Raw genomic sequence first — 8,780 nt, forward strand, 5'->3', positions numbered from 1 at the left:
ACACAAGCACAGACTGAGATACACCCTCTCCATAACACCACCACACACTGACATACACCCTCTCCATAACACCACCACACACTGAGATACACCTTCTCCTAGACATCAGCACAGAATGAGATACACCCTCTCCTGAACACAAGCACAGACTGAGATACACCCTCTCCATAACACCACCACACACTGAGATACACCCTCTCCATAACACCACCACACACTGAGATACACTCTCTCCATCATCCCACCACAGACCGAGATACACCCTCTTCTGGACACCACCACAGACTGAGATACACCCTCTTAATCACACCACTACAGACTGAGATACACCCTCTCCTGGACACCAGCACAGACTGAGATACACCCTCTACATCACACCACCACAGACTGAGAAACACCCTCTCCTGGACACCAGCACAGACTGAGATACACCCTCTCCATAACACCACCACAGACTGAGATGCACCCTCTCCTGGACACCAGCACAGACTGAGATGCACTCTCTCCTGGACACCACTACAGACTGAGATACACCCGCTCAATAATACCAGCACAGACTGAGATACACTCGCTCCATAACACCAGCACAGACTGAGATACACCCTCTCCTGGACACCACCACAGACTGAGATCCACCCTCTCCATCACACCACCACACACTGAGATACACCCTCTCCATAACACCACCACAGACTGAGATACACCCTCTCCATAACACCACCACACACTGAGATACACCCTCTCCTGGACATCAGCACAGAATGAGATACACCCTCTCCTGAACACAAGCACAGACTGAGATACACCCTCTCCATAACACCACCACACACTGAGATACACCCTCTCCATAACACCACCACACACTGAGATACACCCTCTCCATCACCCCACCACACACTGAGATACACCCTTTTCATCACCCCACCACAGACCGAGATACACCCTCTTCTGGACACCACCACAGACTGAGATACATCCTCTTAATCACACCACTACAGACTGAGATACACCCTCTCCTGGACACCAGCACAGACTGAGATACACCCTCTTAATCACACCACTACAGACTGAGATACACCCTCTCCTGGACTCCAGCACAGACTGAGATACACCCTCTCCATCACACCACCACAGACTGAGAAACACCCTCTCTTGGACACCAGCACAGACTGAGATACACCCTCTCCATAACACCACCCACACTGAGATACACCCTCTCCATAACGCCACCACACACTGAGATACAACCTTTCTTGGACACCAACACAGACTGAGATACACCCTCTCCATCAAACCACCACGGACTGAGATACACCCTCTCCATCACACCAGCACAGACTGAGATACACCCTCTCCTGGGCACCACCACAGACTGAGATACACCCTCTCCTGGACACCAGCACAGACTGAGATACACCCTCTCCATAACACCACCACACACTGAGATACACCCTCTCCACAACACCAGCACAGACTGAGATACACCTTCTCCATCACACCACCACAGACTGAGATACACCCTCTCCTGGACACCACCACAGACTGAGATACACCCTCTCCATCACACCACCACAGACTGAGAAACACCCTCTCCTGGACACCAGCACAGACTGAGCTACACCCTCTCCATAACACCACCACAGACTGAGATGCACCCTCTCCTGGACACCAGCATAGACTGAGATGCACTCTCTCCTGGACACCACCACAGACTGAGATACACCCTCTCCATCACACCACCACAGACTGAGATACACCCTCTCCATAACACCAGCACAGACTGAGATACACCCTCTCCTGGACACCACCACAGACCGAGATACACCCTCTCCATCACACCACCACAGACTGAGATACAACCTCTGCATCACACCACCACAGACTGAGGTACACCCTCTCCATAACACCACCACACACTGAGATACACGCTCTCCAAAACACCAGGACAGACTGAGATACACCCTCTCCTGGACACCAGCACAGACAGAGATACATCCTCTCCTGGACACCACCACAGACTGAGATACACCCTATCCTGGACACCAGCACAGACTGAGATACACCCTCTCCATAACACCAGCACAGACTGAGATACACCCTCTCCTGGACACCAGCACAGACTGAGATACACCCTCTCCATAACACCACCCACACTGAGATACACCCTCTCCATAACACCACCACACACTGAGAAACACCCTCTCCTGGACACCAGCACAGACTGAGCTACACCCTCTCCATAACACCACCACAGACTGAGATGCACCCTCTCCTGGACACCAGCATAGACTGAGATGCACTCTCTCCTGGACACCACCACAGACTGAGATACACCCTCTCATCACACCACCACAGACTGAGATACACCCGCTCCATAACACCAGCACAGACTGAGATACACCCTCTCCTGGACACCAGCACAGACTGAGATACACCCTCTCCATAACACCACCCACACTGAGATACACCCTCTCCATAACACCACCACACACTGAGATACAACCTTTCTTGGACACCAACACAGACTGAGATACACCCTCTCCATCAAACCACCACGGACTGAGATACACCCTCTCCATCACACCAGCACAGACTGAGATACACCCTCTCCTGGGCACCACCACAGACTGAGATACACCCTCTCCTGGACATCAGCACAGACTGAGATACACCCTCTCCATAACACCACCCACACTGAGATACACCCTCTCCATAACACCACCACACACTGAGATACAACCTTTCTTGGACACCAACACAGACTGAGATACACCCTCTCCATCAAACCACCACGGACTGAGATACACCCTCTCCATCACACCAGCACAGACTGAGATACACCCTCTCCTGGACACCACCACAGACTGAGATACACCCTATCCTGGACACCAGCACAGACTGAGATACACCCTCTCCATAACACCAGCACAGACTGAGATACACCCTCTCCTGGACACCAGCACAGACTGAGATACACCCTCTCCATAACACCACCCACACTGAGATACACCCTCTCCATAACACCACCACACACTGAGAAACACCCTCTCCTGGACACCAGCACAGACTGAGCTACACCCTCTCCATAACACCACCACAGACTGAGATGCACCCTCTCCTGGACACCAGCATAGACTGAGATGCACTCTCTCCTGGACACCACCACAGACTGAGATACACCCTCTCATCACACCACCACAGACTGAGATACACCCGCTCCATAACACCAGCACAGACTGAGATACACCCTCTCCTGGACACCAGCACAGACTGAGATACACCCTCTCCATAACACCACCACACACTGAGATACAACCTTTCTTGGACACCAACACAGACTGAGATACACCCTCTCCATCAAACCACCACGGACTGAGATACACCCTCTCCATCACACCAGCACAGACTGAGATACACCCTCTCCTGGGCACCACCACAGACTGAGATACACCCTCTCCTGGACACCAGCACAGACTGAGATACACCCTCTCCATAACACCACCACACACTGAGATACACCCTCTCCACAACACCAGCACAGACTGAGATACACCCTCTCCATCACACCACGACAGACTGAGATACACCCTCTCCTGGACACCACCACAGACTGAGATACACCCTCTCCATCACACCACCACAGACTGAGAAACACCCTCTCCTGGACACGAGCACAGACTGAGCTACACCCTCTCCATAACACCACCACAGACTGAGATGCACCCTCTCCTGGACACCAGCATAGACTGAGATGCACTCTCTCCTGGACACCACCACAGACTGAGATACACCCTCTCCATCACACCACCACAGACTGAGATACACCCGCTCCATAACACCAGCACAGACTGAGATACACCCTCTCCTGGACACCACCACAGACCGAGATACACCCTCTCCTGGACACCACCACAGACCGAGATACACCCTCTCCATCACACCACCACAGACTGAGATACACGCTCTCCAAAACACCACCACAGACTGAGATACACCCTCTCCATAACACCACCACACACTGAGATACACGCTCTCCAAAACACCACCACAGACTGAGATACACCCTCTCCATAACACCAGGACAGACTGAGATACACCCTCTCCTGGACACCAGCACAGACAGAGATACATCCTCTCCTGGACACCACCACAGACTGAGATACACCCTATCCTGGACACCAGAACAGACTGAGATACACCCTCTCCATAACACCAGCACAGACTGAGATACACCCTCTCCTGGACACCAGCACAGACTGAGATACACCCTCTCCATAACACCACCCACACTGAGATACACCCTCTCCATAACACCACCACACACTGAGAAACACCCTCTCCTGGACAACAGCACAGATTGAGATACACCCTCTCCATCACACCACCACAGACTGAGACACACCCTCTCCATAACACCACCACACACTGAGATACACCCTGTCCATAACAACAGGACAGAGTGAGATACACCCTCTCCTGGACACCACCACAGACTGAGATAGACCCTCTCCATAACACCAGGACAGACTGAAATACACCCTCTCCACAACACCACCACACACTGAGATACACCCTCTCCATAACACCACCACAGACAGAGATACACCCTCTCCATAACACCACCACACATTGAGATACACCCTCTCCATAACACCAGGAAAGACTGATATACACCCTCTCCTCGACACCACCACACACTGAGATACACCCTCTCCTGGACACCAACATAGACTGAGATACACCCTCTCCGTCACACCACCACAGACTGAGATACACCCTCTCCATAACACCTCCAGACACTGAGATACACCCTCTCCATAACACCACCACAGACTGAGATACACCCTCTCCTGGAGACCAACACAGACTGAGATCCATCCTCTCCATAACACCAGCACAGACTGAAATACACCCTCTCCTGGACACCACCACACACTGAGATACAACCTTTCTTGGACACCAACACAGACTGAGATACACCCTCTCCATCAAACCACCACGGACTGAGATACACCCTCTCCATAACACCACCACACACTGAGAAACACCCTCTCATAACACCACCACAGACTGAGATACACCCTCTCCATCACACCACCATACACTGAGATACACCCTCTCCATCACACCACCACAGACTGAGATACACTCTCTCCATAACACCAGCACAGAATGAGATACACCCTCTCCATCACACCACCACAGACTGAGATACACAGTCTCCATAACACCAGGACAGACTGAGATACACCCTCTCCATCACACCACCACATACTGAGATACACCCTCTCCATAACACCAGCACAGACTGAGATACATCCTCTCCATCACACCACCACAGACTGAGATACACCCTCTCCATAACACCAGGACAGACTGAGATACACCCTCTCCTGGACACCACCGCAGACTGAGATTCACCATCTCCATAACACCAGGACAGACTGAGATACACCCTCTCCTGGACACCACCACAGACTGAGATACACTCTCTCCATAACACCACTACACACTGAGATACACCCTCTCCATCACACCAGCACAGACTGAGATACACCCTCTCCTGGACACCACCACAGACTGAGATACACCCTCTCCTGGACACCAGCACAGACTGAGATACACCCTCTCCATAACACCACCACACACTGAGATACCCCCTCTCCACAACACCAGCACAGACTCAGATACACCCTCTCCATCACACCACCACAGACTGAGATACACCCTCTCCTGGACACCACCACAGACTGAGATACACCCTCTCCATCACACCACCACAGACTGAGAAACACCCTCTCCTGGACACCAGCACAGACTGAGCTACACCCTCTCCATAACACCACCACAGACTGAGATGCACCCTCTCCTGGACACCAGCACAGACTGAGATGCACTCTCTCCTGGACACCACCACAGACTGAGATACACCCGCTCCATAATACCAGTACAGACTGAGATACACCCACTCCATAACACCAGCACAGACTAAGATACACCCTCTCCTGGACACCACCACAGACTGAGATCCACCCTCTCCATCACACCACCACACACTGAGATACACCCTCTCCATAACATCACCACAGACTGAGATACACCCTCTCCATAACACCACCACACACTGACATACACCCTCTCCATAACACCACCACACACTGAGATACACCCTCTCCTGGACATCAGCACATAATGAGATACACCCTCTCCTGAACACAAGCACAGACTGAGATACACCATCTCCATAACACCACCACACACTGAGATACACCCTCTCCATAACACCACCACACACTGAGATACACCCTCTCCTAGACATCAGCACAGAATGAGATACACCCTCTCCTGAACACAAGCACAGACTGAGATACACCCTCTCCATAACACCACCACACACTGAGATACACCCTCTCCATAATACCACCACACACTGAGATACACCCTCTCCATCATCCCACCACAGACCGAGATACACCCTCTTCTGGACACCACCACAGACTGAGATACACCCTCTTAATCACACCACTACAGACTGAGATACACCCTCTCCTGGACACCAGCACAGACTGAGATACACCCTCTACATCACGCTACCACAGACTGAGAAACACCCTCTCCTGGACACCAGCACAGACTGAGATACACCCTCTCCATAACACCAGCACAGAATGAGATACACCCTCTCCATCACACCACCACAGACTGAGATACACAGTCTCCATAACACCAGGACAGACTGAGATACACCCTCTCCATCACACCACCACATACTGAGATACACCCTCTCCATAACACCAGCACAGACTGAGATACATCCTCTCCATCACACCACCACAGACTGAGATACACCCTCTCCATAACACCAGGACAGACTGAGATACAGTCTCTCATAACACCACCACAGACTGAGATACACCCTCTCCTGGAGACCAACACAGACTGAGATCCATCCTCTCCATAACACCAGCACAGACTGAAATACACCCTCTCCTGGACACCACCACACACTGAGATACAACCTTTCTTGGACACCAACACAGACTGAGATACACCCTCTCCATCAAACCACCACGGACTGAGATACACCCTCTCCATAACACCACCACACACTGAGAAACACCCTCTCATAACACCACCACAGACTGAGATACACCCTCTCCATCACACCACCATACACTGAGATACACCCTCTCCATCACACCACCACAGACTGAGATACACTCTCTCCATAACACCAGCACAGAATGAGATACACCCTCTCCATCACACCACCACAGACTGAGATACACAGTCTCCATAACACCAGGACAGACTGAGATACACCCTCTCCATCACACCACCACATACTGAGATACACCCTCTCCATAACACCAGCACAGACTGAGATACATCCTCTCCATCACACCACCACAGACTGAGATACACCCTCTCCATAACACCAGGACAGACTGAGATACACCCTCTCCTGGACACCACCGCAGACTGAGATTCACCATCTCCATAACACCAGGACAGACTGAGATACACCCTCTCCTGGACACCACCACAGACTGAGATACACTCTCTCCATAACACCACTACACACTGAGATACACCCTCTCCATCACACCAGCACAGACTGAGATACACCCTCTCCTGGACACCACCACAGACTGAGATACACCCTCTCCTGGACACCAGCACAGACTGAGATACACCCTCTCCATAACACCACCACACACTGAGATACCCCCTCTCCACAACACCAGCACAGACTCAGATACACCCTCTCCATCACACCACCACAGACTGAGATACACCCTCTCCTGGACACCACCACAGACTGAGATACACCCTCTCCATCACACCACCACAGACTGAGAAACACCCTCTCCTGGACACCAGCACAGACTGAGCTACACCCTCTCCATAACACCACCACAGACTGAGATGCACCCTCTCCTGGACACCAGCACAGACTGAGATGCACTCTCTCCTGGACACCACCACAGACTGAGATACACCCGCTCCATAATACCAGTACAGACTGAGATACACCCACTCCATAACACCAGCACAGACTAAGATACACCCTCTCCTGGACACCACCACAGACTGAGATCCACCCTCTCCATCACACCACCACACACTGAGATACACCCTCTCCATAACATCACCACAGACTGAGATACACCCTCTCCATAACACCACCACACACTGACATACACCCTCTCCATAACACCACCACACACTGAGATACACCCTCTCCTGGACATCAGCACATAATGAGATACACCCTCTCCTGAACACAAGCACAGACTGAGATACACCATCTCCATAACACCACCACACACTGAGATACACCCTCTCCATAACACCACCACACACTGAGATACACCCTCTCCTAGACATCAGCACAGAATGAGATACACCCTCTCCTGAACACAAGCACAGACTGAGATACACCCTCTCCATAACACCACCACACACTGAGATACACCCTCTCCATAATACCACCACACACTGAGATACACCCTCTCCATCATCCCACCACAGACCGAGATACACCCTCTTCTGGACACCACCACAGACTGAGATACACCCTCTTAATCACACCACTACAGACTGAGATACACCCTCTCCTGGACACCAGCACAGACTGAGATACACCCTCTACATCACGCTACCACAGACTGAGAAACACCCTCTCCTGGACACCAGCACAGACTGAGATACACCCTCTCCATAACACCACAACAGACTGAGATGCACCCTCTCCTGGACACCAGCACAGACTGAGA

This window comes from Pleurodeles waltl, chromosome 3_1, assembly GCF_031143425.1.
Source record: "Pleurodeles waltl isolate 20211129_DDA chromosome 3_1, aPleWal1.hap1.20221129, whole genome shotgun sequence".
NCBI classification, from domain to species: Eukaryota; Metazoa; Chordata; class Amphibia; order Caudata; family Salamandridae; genus Pleurodeles; species Pleurodeles waltl.